The following is a 17,507-nucleotide window of genomic DNA, read 5'->3' on the forward strand; positions in this document are numbered from 1 at the left end:
TCCTACCCCTGAGAAGACTAAACAGAGAGACCATGTTGGGTCTAATGATGAGGAGAGCTCTAGCAGTTCTGATAGTTCAGAAGAAGAGGAAGAACAACCTCAACCTCAGCCCTTGAGGAGATCCACAAGAGAAAGAAAGCAACTAGAAAGGTTTGGTTGTTCTATGTTAGATTCCAGTTGTGCTTTTTCTTTGATTACTAACATTGATGAGCCTAGATCTGTGAAAGAGGCTTTGGGCATGGAAGATGCAGGTTCCTAAATTGAGGCTATGGATGACGAGATGGCTTCATTATAGAAAAAAAAATTTCAGACATTGTACCTTTTCCTAAAGGGAGAAAATCTATTGGCTATAAATGGGTGTTCAAGAAGAAATTTTGTGCAAATGGCAGTGTTGAAAGGTACAAAGCTAGATTGGTTGCAAAGGGGTGTTCACAGATAGAGGGAATAGATTATGGTGAAATATTCTCTCATATTAAAAAGTTGACATCCATTAGATTTATGTTATCTCTTGCTGCATCATATGATTTAGAGATAGAACAGATGGATGTGAAGACAACTTTTCTTCATGGTGATTTGGAGGAAGAGATTTATATGTCACAGCCTGAGCACTACATTGTTAAAGGTAAAGAATCCTTTGTTTGCAGATTGAAGAAATCTCTATATGGTTTGAAGCAATCTTCTAAGATGTGGTACCTTAAGTTTGATGCCTTTGTGTTGTCAATTGGATTTGTAAGATCAAAAATAGATCATTGTGTTTATTTCAAAGTTGAAAATGATCACCTTCTTATTGTTGCATTATATGTTGATGATGTGTTGCTATTTGGGAAGGGTAAGGGTATGATTTCTGATTTTAAATCTCAGTTGTCAACACATTTTGAGATGAAAGATCTTGGGAAAGCTAGGCACATCTTGGGTATGGAAAACAGTAGAGACAAGTCTAACAGAAAACTTTGGTTGAGTTAGAGTAAGTATGTGAAGTTTGTGTTGGACAGGTTTAGCATGGCAGATTGTAGACCATTATGTGTTCCTATTTCTATGGGAACAAAGCTATCTGTAGATGATTGTCCAAAATCTCCTAGTGAGGTGGAGGACATGAGTAGAGTACCTTATGCTAGTGCAATTGGCAGTCCTATGTATGCTATGGTCTATACTAGACCAAACATTGCCCAAGTAGTGGGAGTCATGAGTCAATTTATGGGCAATCTTGGATGAATACATTGGGATGCAGTTAAGCGAGTATTTAGATATTTGAGGGGTACATCAGATTACTCTATATGTTATCATGGTAACTCTTCTAGATCTCTGCATTCAGTTTGTATTCATGGGTTTGTGGATTCAAATTGGGCAGGTGATATTGATCGCAGAAGATCCACCAGTGGTTATGTGTTCACTATGTTTGGTGGTGCCATCAGTTGGATGAGTAAGCGACAACCTATGGTTGCTTTGTCCACTATAGAAGCTGAGTACATGGCTGCCACTCATGCTTTTAAGGAATCCATTTGGCTTAAGAGATTGTGTTCTGATGTTGGTGTTGATGCCGAACAGATTACTATTTGGTGTGACAGTCAGAGTGCTATTTTCCTTGCGAAGAATCCAACTTTCCATGCCAGAATGAAGCACATTCATGTGTAGTTTCACTTCGTGAGAGATATGGTGGAAGATGGAAAGGTAAATTTGGAGAAGGTAGATACTGTGCAGAATGTTGCAGATGCATTAACGAAATCAGTGGGCATTGAGAAGTTCAGATGGTGTTCGGAGTCTATGGGCCTTTTAGCCTATAGCGGTTAGTTCCTGTTATGTTCCTGTTGCTCTTACAAGGTATTCGACAAGTGGGAGAATGTTAGGAATAAGGTGTCTCAACCTTGTATTATTCCTATTCTTATTATTAATTATTTTGTAAAATGTATTTTTGCAAATAATATGTAAATGTAAGTGTACATGTCTAGTTGGCATGTTGATCACTTACATGTGTCGGCATCTTGAAGTGTGTGAAGGAGATCATGGCTGAAATGGTTATGATGGATTCCTATGACGTGTAAGAGCTATTTAACGAATAAGCTATGACAGGTGTAAGAGCATCTTATGACATGAGGCCTATTTGGGCACACAAGAATGAGTGGTTGGTGTGTGTAAGAGAATATGCCAAAAATAGGTTGGTACGATGGATTCCCTTACTCTTCTCTTGTGACCGCTATTTTTGGCAGATTCTATGACAAGCTGTCATTGCCTATTTAAGGGATGGATGCCCTTTTCTTGGTATTGGATGTACATGTGGCATTGTGCATGTTTCTTGGCACTTGAGCCATGAAAAATGCCCAACTCCTTTGTGGAAATTTTGTTGGGTCTTAAGATGTTCATAAAATGAGTATTGCATGTTGTAATGCAATAGTGTGATAGATGAAAGTTTTTAGGTACAGAGGTGCTACTGGAGTATTCTATTGTTGATGTTGAACTTGCATTGTAAGTGTATTGTAATCTTGTGTTGAAGATAATACATTGTGCAGGTTTTGGAGGGGTGGGGTTGTTTTACTGAAAGGTTTTCCCCCACCGGAAAATCTTTGTGTTATGTGTTTCTTTCTCTGTCTATTTTCTGTATGCATGGCTGGCTACTATATTGGTTTATTGAATCTGTAAGTGTAGAAGATTTCAAAAGGATTTTCACCATACTTTCCTTATGAGATTAGTGTAGGAAGCTGTTTCCGCACCTGAGTTTCCTTACAAGTGGTATCAGAGCTTGATCAAGTTTTGATCCTAGTTTTTGGGTAGGGTTTTTTGAGCTAATCTCAAGCTGAGTGGGAGTCTTATGTAGAGAATCTTGAATCTTATTTGTAGATTGAGATGGCAAGTTCATCATATGGAAGAATGGAGGTGGAGAAATTTAATGGCACTAATTTCAAGTTGTGGAAACTCAAGATGGAAGACATGTTGGAAGATCGTGACCTATGGGAAGGAACTACAAGTGCTACAAGACCAACAACTATAACTCAAGCAGATTGGGATATCAAAGATCGTAAAACTAAGGATCTCATAAGACTCTGTTTAACCGATGTAGTCCTGCTAAATGTTCTAGATTAGAAAATTGCATATAGTTTGTGGGAAAGACTTGGGGCCATGTATCAGGCCAAATCTCTAGTGAACAAGTTGTTCATGAGGAAGAAGTTCTATTCTCTATGAATGGAGGAAGGTGGATCCTTAATGGATCATTTAAATGCATTTAATCTGCTGGCTACACAATTGACATCAGTTGGTGTCAAGTTAGAGGAGGAGGATCATTGCCACACACTTTTGTGTTCTTTACCGGATTCATAGGACCATCTTGTGATGGCTCTCGCAAGTACATTAGTCACCTTCAAAATGGATGATGTGGTGTCTTCACTGCTATCAGAGGAGATGCAAAGAAATGCTTTCATTTTGGAAAAAGAAGTCCTTGATATTCGTGGGAAATCTACAGAAAGAGGAAAGAAAAATGACAATAAGTCTAACAATAAGGGTAGATCCAAATCTTGTGGGAAGTCAAAGACTTCCAATAGGGCCAAGGAAAAATGTTGGAACTATGAAAAGACTGGGCACTTCTGTAAAGACTGTAAAGAGCCTAAGAAGAAGAAGAAAGCCTCAGATTCTAGTTCTAAAAAATCTCAAGAAGATGGTGATGCATTCATCGTAGCTTTGGCAGCCCATGCATCTGATGATGTGTGGTTGGTTGACTCAGGTGCATCTTTTCACATGACCTCTTATCGAAATTGGTTCTCATGATATGAAGAGTTCGATTGTGGAAATGTGTACTTGGGTGATGATTCTAATCTAAAGATAGTTGGACGTGGAAGGGTCACTATCAAATTTCCTGGTGGACAAGTAAAGGGAATCAATGGAGTTATGCACATTCCAGGTCTAGCATGAAACCTATTATTTGTAAGTATGTTGAATGATCTCAGTGTGCAAGTTGTTTTTTCGAAAGAAGGATGTAAGATGATTAGAGGATCGATGGTGCTTGCTAAGTGTACTAGGAGAGGTACTTTGTTTCAGCTAGATGCATGTATTCCTCTATGTAGTAGTTCTTCATCCTCACCATCTAAATGAGCATTGAAGAATTCTGTGGTTATTGGTTCTGATGGCAATGCAAACACTTTGGAAGGAAAGCTTCCTGCAGAAAAGACAATGTTGTGGTATATGAGATTTGGCCACATTGGTGAGAAGGGTCTCAGAACCCTAAAAAAAAAAATCTCGTTGAGGAGTTAAATGATTGCAATCTTGAGTTTGAATTTTGTGAACATTATGTATATGGTAAACAAAATCGTTTTCAGTTTTACTCTAGTTCTCACAAATCTTCTAATGTTTTGGATCTTATTCATTCTGATGTATTTGGTCCTGTAAAAGTTCCTTCGATCTCCAAGTCTATATTTTTTGTATCTTCCATAGATGATTAAAGTAGGAGGACATTGATTTATTTCCTTAAAAGTAAGACACAAGTCTTTAGTCAATTCAAGGAATTTAAAGCCCTTGTAGAGAATCAGACTAGTAAGAAGATTAAGTGTGTGAGAACTGACAATGGTGTTGAGTTTTGCTTAGTAGAGTTTGAACAGTTCTGTAAAGAACAAGGTATCGAGAGGCATAAGACAACTCCGTATACCCCAGAGAAAAATGGAGTTGCAAAGAGAATGAACAGGACACTGATGGAGAAGGCTAGGAGTATGCTTAGTGGAGCTAGTTTAGAATGAAGGTTTTGGGCCGAAGCTATGGCCACTACTTGCTATCTAGTTAATAGATCTCCTACATCAGCCCTTGTTAGTAGGACACCCATGGAGGTGTGGTCTGGTAAGAAGCCTTCAATTAGACATCTTTGTGTTTTTGGTTGTGAAGCTTATGCATATGTTCCAAAGGAGAAAAGATCTAAGTTGGAAAACAAAGTTGTTAAATGTATTTTCATTGGGTACAGTGCTGGTGTGAATGGATACAAGCTTTGGGATCCTGTGACTAGTAAGGTGTTGTATAGCAGAAATGTTATTTTTAGAGAGCTAACATCTTCTTCTATTGTGCTACAACCAGATGAAAAAGAAAAGGAAAAAGATGTTGTTCAGTTGCCTCCTACCCCTGAGAAGACTGAATAGAGAGACCATGTTGGGTCTAATGATGAGGAGAGCTCTAGCAGCTCTGAGAGTTCAGAAGAAGAGGAAGAACAACCTCAACCTTAACCCTTGAGGAGATCCATGAGAGAAAGAAAGAAACCAAAAATTTTTGTTTGGTCTATGTTAGATTCCAGTTGTGCTTTTGCTTTGATTACTAACACTGATGAGCCTAGATCTATGAAAGAGGCTTTGTGCATGGAAGATGCAGGTTCCTGGATTGAGGCTATGGATGACGAGATGGCTTCATTAGAGAAAAAAAAAATTGGGACCTTGTACCTTTGCCTAAAGGGAGAAAATCTATTGGCTATAAATGGGTGTTTAAGAAGAAATTCTCTGCAGATGGCAGTGTTGAAAGGTACAAAGCTAGATTGGTTGCAAAGGGGTGTTCACAGGTAGAGGGAATAGATTATGGTGAAATATTCTCTCTTGTTGCAAATTTGACATCCATTAGATTTCTGTTATCTCTTGCTGCATCATATGATTTAGAGATAGAACAGATGGATGTGAAGAGAACTTTCCTTCATGGTGATTTGGAGGAAGAGATTTATATGTCACAGCCTGAGCACTACATTGTTAAAGGTAAAGAATCCTTTGTTTGCAGATTGAAGAAATCTCTATATGGTTTGAAGCAATCTTCTAGGATGTGGTACCTTAAGTTTGATGCCTTTGTGTTGTCAATTGGATTTGTAAGATCGAAATCAGATCATTGTGTTTATTTGAAAGTTGAAAATGATCGCCTTCTTATTGTTGCATTATATGTTGATGATGTGTTGCTATTTGGGAAGGGTAAGGGTATGATTTCTGATTTTAAATCTTAGTTGTCAGCACAATTTGAGATGAAAGATCTTGGGGCAGCTAGGTACATCTTGGGTATGGAAAACAGTAGAGACAGGTCTAACATAAAACTTTGGTTGAGTCAGAGTAAGTTTGTGAAGTTTTTTTTGGATAGGTTCAACATGGTAGATTGTAGACCATTATGTGTTCCTATTTCTATGGGAACAAAACCAATTGTAGATGATTGTCCAAAATCTCCTAGTGAGGTGGAGGACATGAGTAGAGTACCTTGTGCTAGTGGAGTTGGAAATCTTTGTTATGCTATGGTCTATACTAGACCAAACATTTCCCAAGTAGTGGGAGTCCTGATTCAATTTATGGCTAATCTTGGATGAATACATTGGGATGCAGTTAAGTGAGTATTCAGATATTTGAGGGGTACATCAGATTACTCTATATGTTATCATGGTAACTCTTCTAGATCTCCACATTCAGTTTGTATTCATGGGTTTGTGGATTCAAATTGGGCAAGTGATATTGATCGCAGGAGATCCACCAGTGGTTATGTGTTCACTATGTTTGGTGGTACCATCAGTTGGATGAGTAAGCGACAACTTGTGGTTGCTTTGTCCACTACAGAAGCTAAGTACATGGCTGCTACTCATGCTTGTAAGGAAGCCATTTGGCTTAAGAGATTGTGTTTTGATTTTGGTGTTGATGCAAAATAGATTACTATTTGGTGTGACAGTTAGAGTGCTATTTGCCTTGTGAAGAATCCAACTTTCCATGCCAAAATGAAGCACATTGATGTGCAGTTTTACTTTGTGAGAGATATTGTGGAAGATGGAAAGGTAAATTTGGAGAAGGTAGATACTATGAAGAATGTTGCAGATGCATTAATGAAACTAGTGGGCACTTAGAAGTTCAGATGGTGTTCAGAGTCTATGGGCCTTTCGGCCTATAGCGGTTAGTTACTGTTATGTTCCTGATTGCTCTTACCAGGTGTTTGACAAGTGGGAGAATGTTAGGAATAAGGTGTCTCAACCTTTTATAATTCCTATTCTTATTATTATTTGTTCTATAAAATGTATTTTTGCAAATAATATGTAAATGTGAGTGTACATGTCTAGTTGGCATGTTGGTCACTTACATGTGTTAGCGTCTTGAAGTGTGTGAAGGAGATCATGGCTGAAATGGTTATGATGGATTCCTATGATGCGTAAGAGCTATTTAAGGAATGAGCTATGATAGGTGTAAGAGAATCTTATGACATGAGGCCTATTTGGGTGCCCAAGAATGAGTGGTTGGTGTGTGTAAGAGAATATGCCAAAAATAGGTTGGTATGATGGATTTCTTTACACTTCTCTTGTGACTGCTATTTTTGGCAGATTCTATGACAAGATGTCATTATCTATTCAAGGGATGGATGGCCTTTTCTTGGTATTGGATGTACATGTGGCATTGTGCATGTTTCTTGGTGGTTGAGCCATGAAAAATGCCCAACTCCATTATGGGCTTTTTTTTGGGTCTTAAGATGTTCATAAAAATGGGTATTGCATGTTGAAATGCAATAGTGTGATAGATGAAAGTGTGCAGGTACTGAGGTGCTACTGGAGTCATCTATTGTTGATGTTGAACTTGCATTGCAAGTGTATTGTAATCTTGTGTTGAAGATAATACATTGTGCAGGTTTTGGAGGGGTGGGGTTGTTTTACCGAAAGGTTTTTCCCCATCGGCAAATCTTTGTGTTATATGTTCTTTCTCTATCTAACTTTTGTATGCATGGTTGGCTGCACTAATTTTGTTTACATGATATTGAATCTATAAGTGTAGAAGATTTTAAAAGTATTTACACGATACTTTCCTTATGAGATTAGTGTAGGAAGCTGTTTCCACACCTGAGTTTCCTTACAATTTCCATTCCAAGGTAATTTCTCTAGATGGTTGAAAAATAAAATTTTGAGTCACTTTAAAATATGAATATCCTTTAGAGATGCTGAGAAAATACTTCTAGAGAAGTTAGTGATGGAAATGGGAGTCCAATATAAAGGAAATGCAGTATTAAAAGCCTGAGGTGGTAAATGAAAGAGCAGAGTGTCGATGATAGCGAAAGGATTACTCCTTGTGCTACAATTCTAAATGAAAGGAAAATGGGTTTGCAAAAAAGCTAAGTGTTTATCTCTCTCTTTCTCTCTCTCACATACATTAACATCAATAAGTATATCTGCATTTTGGATTTTGAAGTGAGGTAATACACTTCCTGTCAAGCTAAAGTATTTGTATTGATAATTATTCTTGGTCATATCACTTTACTTTAAGTAAAGTAAGAGTACTTTTCAAAACTTATTATTTTATATACAAATGAACATAAAGTTTAAATAGTCATTCATCATGGAATTAAATGCAAATCCTATAGTTATAATGTTGGCTAAACTTAATTTCATTCATGTGGCACCAACATTCTAGTTCTTAAATCTATTTCATCATAATTGTGTGCAGTTGGTCTCTTCAAGTATATTTAAATAGCTATTTATCAAGAATGGCATCCTATGTAATCATAGAAAATGGAAATTAGAACTACTAGTTATGATAAGCTAATTGGCTTGGCAAGTGAGCTAAAAGATCTTACAGACACATCCTTCAAATTTTACAATTTGGGTGATCTTCATAGGAGACTTAATTCTCAACCTATTCACCCAATCACTAAGAAACTCAAAGAGAATAGGTTGGTTTAAGCAACTTTTTTTCCTATGGTAGTGCATGCACCTAAGCTCATAAGAGAATTCATATAAATTTACAACCTAGAAACAAAATCGATTTTGTTTCCTAGTTTATTCTCATATCAATCAACAAGGCATTGATGCAATCTGCATTTGGCATCCATGTCAAGGAGTAGTATTGTGATGTCAATTTCAGGTCTTTCACATCTATATTCGATGAAAAGAAGACCCTCAGACATGTAGAGGACCTATTTGTAGAATGCTTTCTCAAAGAAGGGCAAAATGATAAAGGCTCTATTTGGCACAAATCTAAAATAAGAAATTATGGACATTCTCACACTCCTCCTTAGACTAAAAGGAAAAGAGGAGATTTTGGAGTTCATTGAGTACCACTTCTTCATAGTACAAGAAATCTATGCTTAGGATGTACAAATTGATTGGGCACAAATCATCTATGATTTTCTCACCTTGTGGTTGAATTTGGCTAGAGGATTCAAGCAATTCTACATGTCCTCTTTTTGATATATGCATTGGCAACCCACTACTTATAGTCCAACATCCCTAGCCTCCCAAATTATGATGAGTGCACCAAAGTTTATGAATTCTACCCATATTTGTAGCTATAAAGAAGCTATGAGGAGAATTTAGCTATCAATAATGCCTTTACAATGAGGCTATGCCAAGAATTGTAAGTATTCCCTAAAAGGAGATTCTCACCAAAGGAAATTTCAGCCATAAGCCAATTTAGATGCTCATTAATCTAGTTTTTAAATTTCTCCTATTTGCAAAGAGGAGCTTATGATGGATTTCCTAAGAGGTTACCAAGATATTGAAAGGACAAGGTGGTTCTAGTCAAGTTGTGTTGATAGATACTTGAAGTGAACACCCTATATTCCAATGTGAAGAAGATTTTCAAGATTCTATTCCCTATAGTGGTAGGCCCATGTTCATGTGCCTCTACATCAAATGCTTAAAATTTGGTGAAGAGCTTTGAGAAAAAGATTAAGTTGTTAGACTATGAGGTGCTTAGGCCTCAATATGATCTAGTTAATTTTTTAAGGGATTATCTAAAGTTGGGATATGCCTACAGGCATGTCCTAGATATTGAAGAGTTTTGGTCTAGATGTCTCAATGAGTGCCAAACTAAAGAGAGATTTTGGTCATGACAAACCATTGATGAACTTAAATTATATAATGATTTTTTTTATGTTTTTGACCTTGTAGATGATGGAGCCTACATGCACCCCACATCTTATGAGAAGATCACAGGCACACCAATCTTGTCTACCCCACCTACAAATTGAGTTATTGATATAATGGAGGTTCTCATGCAGAGGATAATCAAGAGAATAGAAAAGTGGGTGGAGTGGACCCGAGAAAGGAAAAAGAGGACTAAAAGTACTAGCTCCACTAGTAGAGTATCACCTGGAGAAGCCTAATTAGCCACATTAATAACCACTACAACCACTAAATAAACATCTATAGGGCCACTAAGGTCTGTTGGCCAAGGTGGAGACTAGCCTCTAGAAAAGAATGTGTCACTCACACCTACCTATGGAGCTAGAACTCTTCCAAACATTGGGAAGACTAGGGAGAAGGATGGTGGTAAGGATAAGCGGAGGGAATAAGAAAAATTAGTGGCCAAGCCGTCTTCCTTGTTCAATTCATCAATTTGGATGGAAGTACTAATCCTATGGATGACTAGGAATAGTAAGCATCTTAGCAAGGTGATACTTTATCCCTTTTAGTGACCAAGGTAACTACCTTCCCTTTTGCTTTTGAGAGCAAGCCAACTCCAATAATCTTGAGGAAGTTGTTTGACCCTAGTGTATTACAATCTACTATCAATGTTCTCTCTATAGAGTAATGTCTCAAAGAGGCTATTGATAGGAAGAATAGGAGATACAAGGATGTATACCCATCAAAGGACTTGATCACAAAACTCACCTCCTCTCATCCATCCAAGAGGACAAAGAAGTAGAAGAGAATTATTGTGCTGGTAAACAAATTCAACAAGTGGCCTCATGCTAATTGAGATTTCTAAGCCATAGAAAGAGGGAAGATTTCATGAGCTCTCAAGAATGATTTCCAAATTAGGACAATTGATCTTAGCATCCTAGATCATGAATCCATGGTAAACATATGAAGTCAACTAAGGAGAAAATTGAGGAAAATCTAGAAGATCTTAGAGTAGAGAAAGAAATACTAAAAGCTTTGAATAAGGAGTTGGTGGAATACATAAGGTTGAAAATTGGAAGTAAATCTTCGAGTCAAATTGACTTGAATGTAGAGGAGAACAAGAACTTACTCCCAAAGCTACAAAAAGAAAGACAATTTGGGCATGTAGGTTGAGCATGGGTAGATCAGATGAAGGCTCAAGGTCCCCCACTAGTTGAAAACATGGGAAGCCTAGTATTCAATACTCACAAGCTCAAGGAACCAACTTCAAACCATTAGACAAGCATACAAAAGGCAATAGACAAGCTGATAGAGAAATTGGCCCTTCTACAAGAGGTGATAAACATGAAGAAAAATGTGTCCATTTATCATGGGATTTTGAAAACTGGTAAGGACTCACTTTTTCACTAGAAGCAATCCTTGGAGTTTGTCATAGAAAGCTCCATGAGATTTAGAAATGAACTAAAGGATGTGAGCAACCTAGTGGAAATGATCATTTAAAATTTGTTGCAATATTTGAAGATTTTGCACACAAAGCCCTTCATGTCTACTAATGGCAAGCTTGTGGACATTGAACGAATGAAATAAAAGTTCTTGGCATTTATTGATGAAGTTGTTCACCTGCTCTACTTCAAAGTGTCCAAGATCTAGGAACTGTTAGCAGTGGATGTAATCATAAAGAGGGAAGTGGAGAAATTATAGTCAAGGGTGGCCAAAATTGATGAACTAATAGAAATGCATGACTACTAAATGGTCTAAGCTGACAATATCATCATTCCAAATGTCAAACAGTTGGATAAAGTAACTAAAGCCATAAAAGTTTAAAGAGCTAAATCAGTTACTTCTAAGATGGCACGATGTTCTAATTCTTTTCCAGACACCTCTCATTATTCCCCTCCTCTTTCTTTTGTCACCATTCATGGCATTTTGTAGTCTTTGTAATGGAAAATGATTCATGCTTGTCCTATTTTTAGTTTATTCTATTCAAAAATGCTCTGCAAAGAAATCATCCAATGTAACTGGCCATTTTGAGAAGGCCTATAAATATAATCTTTGATGAAGTTAATAAGATCAAAAAAATTTACTTCAGGCAAACCCCTAGAGCTAGGACTACTATGTGAGACTTTGAGTTCATTTTAAGTTTTTTTATTCATTTTAGTTTAGAGTATAGTAATTGGAATGAATGCGCTAATGTTGAAAGTTGAATGAATGTGGATGAAATTGATTTTGATTCTTTTGTTTAATGGAATGTATCTCTTACTTTCTTCAACATAAGCATCTCATTTGTTCTATGTGTTGTACACTCTTGTTTGTGTGTTTAGGATCATTTTTTGCAATAGGAAGTCAAAAGATTATGTGTGGAGTAGCTAAGAGATAGACAATCCAGGTAGTGTGAAGGCATTAGCTAACTCTGTAATTTGAGAATTACCTATTTCACCATCTTTTCCTTTCTTCCTCTTATCGTAGCTAGTAATGCATGTTTTCATTTCTTTCATTTAGGTTGTAATAGATTTCATTTTGTGATTTGTCCCCCCTTCTTTTCCTAGGTTGTTTAAAGTGTTGAGCAACTTGATTTTTGCCTCTTTTGGTCTTTGGTTAAGACCATACCCTCAAAACTTGAAAGACAAATTCATTGCATATCTTGCACTTAGAAGGGAGTTGTACCTTTCAATTTAGGGGTCTTTGATAGATTACTACTTTGACCCATTCTATTGTTAGCTTCTTCTTTTTCAATAGGCCATTGGGTAGTCAAAGACTCAAGGTATAAACAAAATTATCAAGGAAGATAAACTATTAACCAACAAATTTTGGTGACTCTGCTGGGGAATTACTCATATACCCTAAGTTCTCCTAAGTAAGTTTGTCTATGGCTATACTAAAAAACTTAGAGATTATTTTTATGGTACTCAAATAGTTCAGTCATGTATTACAACTCTTAAGGATAAATGGTATTGACTCATGAGAAAAATTCTAGCAGTGCAACCTAACCTCAATTTCTAAGATGAATACCCTCACCTAGAAAAGTTGAAAGTCCCTTGACCAATATAGAAGAGTAAGATTATCCCTCCAAAGAGAGGAAGCCAATGTTGAATATTGGGAAGGAGTTTTATTAGAAAGAATATTAAGAGAAGCATGCTCATTGTAAGCTAATATAGTTCACACTAGATTCTACATATACCTACAATGCTCATGGTAAAGGGAAAGTTGACCATGTGTTTGAAGAATTACATAAAGCTAAGTTTCCTATATTGGAAGATCCTATATGAAGAGGGATAAGAAACCCACATAATCTAGTATATCAAGGTATCTATGGTGCTCTTTATCTACCTCCTTGCCCTCTTAACCGAATACATATCCATTCATCTTGACCTCCTATTTTCTATACTCAAATCTTGTCATTGTGAAATGTCCTCACTCTTCATAGAGTTATTACCCCTACTACTATCACTTTTCAGCCCATACCAATTATCCTCCCAGCCTCAATGGTTGTTCCCTAAGGTAATGATATTGGTCCTTTGCACCTTGCTGCCAACAATGACCTTCGTAGAGCTTCTAGAAAGAATTTCCTATATTTCAATGATGATGGGAAGGTCTCTACTAATGAACACATCTTGAATTTCTTTGCTGCATGTAGTTTTGTTTATCCTCATAATGAAGATGTAGTAGTGAGGATGTTTGTCAAAACCTTGGTTGATAATGCAGCTGACTAGTTTTAGCACCTTCCAGTAGGATGTATCACAACCTGGGATGATATGCATAACCAATTTGAAGTGTGCTATAAGAGTATAGAGGATGAACATACTCTTTTGACTCAACTTACCTAGATAAAGAAGGAACCCAATGTTCCTATGAGAGACTTCATTGGTAAATTCAATAAGTTAGTCAATAGGATCCCTTCTACAAGAAGACCTATTGTTGATAACCAAAAGATGTTTTTCATTAGCTCCATGCTCCCTAACATAAGTTTTCAAATCAAACAAGTGCATGTGGCTAATTTTTTGGCCACTCAAACCTTAGCAATTGAATTGGAGAATGATCTGATAACAACTAGGAAGTGGAAAAGAGAGATTTAGAGTGGAGCTTCTAGAAGCTCTGCCCCTAGTGTAACTAACAATACTAAAGCTATGCTTCGAAAGCTATCAAATGAAATTATTTTCATGAAGAGGCAAATGGGACAACTCGACTCTTTGCTCTAGAAACCATATCAAGATGTCCCTTGAAGGAAACATGAAGGAAGACTATCGTAATTAAGGTCTAGTTGGTCTTAGTGCTCCTTTTATACACTAAATAACTCAACCTTTTTCTATTTTCTCTTGTTATCTTATTTTTCAAATCCTCTTCATCAATCAAAAAAATGATAGCATTCAAACCAAAAAGAAATTTTCTCATGAGTACGTACCAAGTTTGACGTCATTGATAAAATAATGATTGTTCCATGATAGGCTCTACACTTTAAACAATCTTTTTTCAACAATCTCCCTCTTTGGCATTGATGGCAAACCAATACTAGCAACAATACCAAAAAGAAACTTAATACCTTGTATTAAAATCTCCCCCTCTATCAATATGTGTCCTTTCTCTCTATAGGGTAATATAAACTTTTTCAATCTCCTTCAATGTAACTTCTCCCTCTGACTTCTATCAACAATATTCTATTAGCAATATCTTCCTTATCAGTGTATATTTTTCTTTGAACTCTCTCTACTATCTCCATGTTTGAAAATAATGCCAAGGACTTTTCATCTAAATATGCAAATATAATCAATTCACTTTCTCCCTTTGTCACCTTGCATGTGACTATAAATCATTTGATTTAGCTCCTTCTTTACTTTAGGAAACTCCTAAAGTAATATCCACCACATCAAATTTTAAAATATGACATTCAACTCAGTTGATGTAAGCTACTACTCTTTCTTATTAACTATCTTTGGATAGGGGTATAACTTCTAGTTTACCTCTAAGATATTCATGTGCATCCTTAGGTAAATCTTTTGTGAATATATCAACTATTTGATCTTTTGTATTCACATATTCTATTCTCACTTCTTTGTCTTGAAACAACTCTCTCAAGTAATGATACTTGAATGCACTATGATTTTTTCTTTATGTTCATCACATGGTTCTTTGATATTTTTATAGCACTTTTATTGTAACAATAAAGTACCATAGGTTCAATAATTTCTTCCTTTATTCCTTTGAGTAGTTGTTCGATCCATACCACATTTGTATAATTCACTACAATGAACACATATTCAACTTCAATAGTAGATTGTGATATATAATTATATTTCTTACTAGTCCAAGTGATCAATCTCTTTCCTAAGAAAAATGCTCCACCACTTGTATTCTTTGTGTCATCAATGTTTCTAGTCCAGTCAACATCTGTATAGGCTCTTAACTCAAACTTATCATTCTTCTTGTAGTATAGACCATAGTCTTATGCTCCTTTCAAGTATGTCATGATCCTTTTAACATCCATGAGATGATTCTCCTTGGAATTTGCATAAAACCTTGCAACAATCCCAACAACTAATGTGATGTTAGGTCTGCTATGAACTACATATTACAATTTTCTGATCATAGACTTGTACAATGTTTGATTTACTTTAGTAGAATCATTAGTTTTAGATACTTTGTTTCCTATCATCATAGGAGTCCTAATAGGTTTTCAATCCTCCATACAAAAATATTTCAATATTTCCTTTACATACTTTGACTAATTGATGTAAATACCGTATTTCATTTGATATACCTACAAACCAACAAAGAACTTTATCTCTCCAAACATAGACATCTGGAATTCTTTCTTCATTTCATTTGCAAATGTCTTGAACAATGCATTTTTTCCTCCAAATATGTTATCATCAAAAAATATTTAAGCTAGAAAGATCCCTTTACCTCCTTCTATCTTCAAGTGTAGATTATTGTTATCATCAATCTTCTCAAAACCAATCTTCACAAGATAGTTGTGAAACCTCTAATACCATGCTCTTGGAGCTTTCTTTAAACCATTTAAATCTTTGTGTAATCTAAATATCATATTCTTGTTGTTTGGATCAAAAAATCCTTCTTGTTGTTCTACGTAAATCTCATCTTCTAGTATACCATTTAGAAATGATGACTTCACATCCATTTGATAAACTTTGAAATCTTTGTATGCAAAGTTCTTACTCCTTGCAATCTTGCAACTGGGGCAAATGTCTCTCCATAGTCAATTCCCTCTTCTTGTGCATATCCCTTGCAAACCAATCTTTCCTTATTCCTTGTGCCTTCACCATTCTCATCTAGTTGGTTTCTATACACCCACTTGGTTCCAATCACACTCTTGTTCATTGGTCTAGGTAGTAGAGTCCATGTTTTATTCTTCTCAATCTAATCAATCTCTTCTTTTATGGATTTATTGTGGTCTTCATTCTCTAATGCATCCTTCACTAACTTAGGCTCATGCATGCTTAAAGAACATGTATAAATTCTCAACTGATTCCTTTTCATTGGTCTATCTTCCTTATCTCCAATAAATTTTTTAGTAGGGTGATGTCTTTTGACATACTTTGACAATCTTGGTTCTACTCTTATTTCCTTAATGGGTCTATCAACTTTAGAGTCACTATACACTTCTCTATCAAGTATGTCATCATTCCTTTCATGTACACTAATTTTAGTAGCAAAGTGTACCTTAACTTCTATCTACAACTTGGCTCCTAAATGCAACTCGACATTCATTGGATGTGACTCAACAGTCACTGGTACTTTTTGCTATTGATTTACAACTTGGTTCAAAACTTCATCAATATTCATGTCTTCATAGTAATATATGAATATTTTTACTCTTTAGGTTCCTTCTTAGGTTCAACTTCATGTACCTCTATATATTCATCAAATTTCACATTTTCACTTTCCACAACTTTGTTAGTGTTAGTATTTAAACACTTATAAGATTTACTTCTTGTGGAATAGCCTAGGAATAGACCTTCTTCACTTTTAATATCAAGTTTATGATTCTGATTATCCTTAAGAATGTAATGCTTACTTCCAAATACCTTAAAATATTTCATATTGGGTGAGTATCCATACCACAGTTTGAAAGGTGTGGAATTTTTACCTTTCTTGACTTGTACTTGGTTCAAGATATAGATAGATGTGCTTACTACTTATCTCCAATATTTCAAAGCAACATTCTTCTCCATCATGAGTGTTCTAGCACAATGCATTATAGATATGTTCCTCATTTTAGAAATCTTATTTTGTGGAGGGGTCCTAGGTGCAAAAGTTTTTCATTTGATTCCTCTATCATTATAGAATATATCAAATTCACTTGATGTAAATTCTCCACGTCTGTTAGATATCAGACATTTCAAACTTTTGCTAGTCTCCTTTTCAACTCTTGCTAGGTACTACTTAAACATTTGAAAAGCATCAGATTTTTTTTTTCAAAAACATAACTGCCATCATCCTAGAATAATCATCAAAAAATACGATAATGTACTTGTCACTTTTATAGCTTTTCACATCAATTGGTCCACACAAATCAGTATGAACTAACTCTAGAATTTCTTTTGAGGAGTGATTCTTACTTCTAAAACTAGATTTTGTCATCTTGCCTAACTAACATTGTTTGTAAATCACATTATTAGGTTTCTTCAATTTTGGCAAACCCCTAACCCTTTTCATGTTACTGATATTGACTAAGTTATCAAAGTTAACATGACAT

This window comes from Cupressus sempervirens, chromosome 3, assembly GCF_028749045.1.
Source record: "Cupressus sempervirens isolate cs-2001-9-10 chromosome 3, ASM2874904v1, whole genome shotgun sequence".
Taxonomy (NCBI): Eukaryota; Viridiplantae; Streptophyta; class Pinopsida; order Cupressales; family Cupressaceae; genus Cupressus; species Cupressus sempervirens.